The 1,856-nt window shown below is 43.7% G+C and overlaps 1 pseudogene; it reads left to right on the forward strand.

The window, feature by feature from the left end:
- Positions 1–1,277: 1,277 nt before the first annotated feature.
- Positions 1,278–1,622, forward strand: LOC122565234 (annotated as a pseudogene).
- The last annotated feature ends 234 nt before the right edge of the window (positions 1,623–1,856 follow it).

Here is a 1,856-nt window from a genome sequence, read left to right on the forward strand (position 1 = left end):
ACTTCACTGGATACCAAACTGTCCCGGTTCCTGTTTCTTTATAGGACCACCCCTCATGCAACTACAAGGATAGTTCCAGCAGAGTTGCTAATAGGGAGAAGACTATGGTGGACCAGGTAGACCTCATAGAATATGAGTTCCCTGATTGGGAAGGTTAACTTGGTTCAATCAGGGAGCCCTGGCTGACAGGTATAAACAGGATTGTCCCTACCCTCCCCTTCACTGTTTTTGATCACACAGCACTGCCCTTTGATGTGAAGGGCAGTGTTTGTCACTGGCCACCCGGGTGTTTTCCTATCTTCCTGGTGGTGGAATTTGAATAAAGATTGGTGCACTTTGTGCCTTTCACTGTGTCTCACACCTGCACACACACACCATGGGTGCTGGGGAAAAAATAAGCACTACCGCACTTAGGTGGTAGTGTGGGGGTTAATATATTAAAAAAAACAGGATTGTCACCAACACCCTGGAGTCGTTCAGGGAGAGGTGGGCACCGCAGGGAGTGGAGTGCATCATTTCTCCCTTCAACTCTATTTTGATTTAGTCCCTACCCTCCCCTTCACTGTTTTGATCATACAGCACTGCCCTTTGATGTGAAGGGCAGTGTTGGTCACTGGCCACTCGGGTGTTTTCCTATCTTCCTGGTGGTGGAAATTGAATAAAGATTCATGCACCTTGTGTCTCTCACTGTGTCTCACACCTGCACACACACACCATGGGTGCTGAGGAAAAATAAGCACTACTGCAGTTAGATGGTAGTGTGGGGGTTAAATTTAAAAAAAATAAACTGAAAAAAAATAAAATAAACAGGATTGATCCCCTTCAGTGTTTTGATCATACAGCACTGCCCTTTGATGTGAAGGGCAGTGCTTGTCACTGGCCACTCGGGTGTTTCCTATCTTCCTGATGGTGGAAATTGAATAAAGAATCGTGCACTTTGTGTCTTTCACTGTGTCTCACACACACACCATGGGTGCTGGGGAAAAAATAAGCATTACCGCGGTTAGGCGGTAGTGTGGGGGTTAAAAATAATAAGAAAAAAATAAATAAATAAAGGAGAGTTGTCACTGGCCACTCGGGTGTTTCCTATCTTCCTGGTGGTGGAAATTGAATAAAAATTTGTGCACCTTGTGTCTCTCACTGTGTCTCACACCTACACACATATGCACCATGGGTGCTGGGGAAAAATAAGCACTACCACAGTTAGGTGGTAGTGTGGGGGGGAAAGAAAAAAAAAACATTCTCATCACAAAAAAAATAAACAGGATTGTGGAGCCAGAGTCATGGCGTACCGCGGGCAGGCTCAGAAAGTGCAGAAAGTGATGGTGCAGCCCATCAATCTTATTATCAGATACCTTCAGAATAGATCCAGGATCCAAGTATGGTTATAGGAACAAGTCAACATGAGGATAGAAGGCTGTATAATTGGGTTTGATGAATATATGAACCTTGTTTTAGATGATGCAGAAGAAATTATCATGAAATCAAAATCAAGAAAACCATTGGGTCGTGTTATGCTAAAGGGGGACAACATCACCTTATTACAGAGTGTCCACAGTTAGGAATGGATTCACTGGCATTTCATTGCCTTACTTACTATGGGAAAAATTGAACACAAGCTTTTGATAACTTTTCAGATACACTGTCAAATAAGTGACCAGGGCATTTACTTTTTTTGAACCTCACTACAGTAATAATTTTGAATAAAAAAGTTATAACTGTCAAAAAAAAACAGGGTTGTTCCCGGGTGTCCTTGGAACAGGAGCACGCGGTCTCCGCCAACACCCTGGAGTCCTTCAGGGAGACGCCACAGGGAGTGGAGTGCATTATTTCCCCCTCCAACTCTATTTTGATTT

This window comes from Chiloscyllium plagiosum, chromosome 2, assembly GCF_004010195.1.
Source record: "Chiloscyllium plagiosum isolate BGI_BamShark_2017 chromosome 2, ASM401019v2, whole genome shotgun sequence".
Lineage (NCBI taxonomy): Eukaryota > Metazoa > Chordata > Chondrichthyes > Orectolobiformes > Hemiscylliidae > Chiloscyllium > Chiloscyllium plagiosum.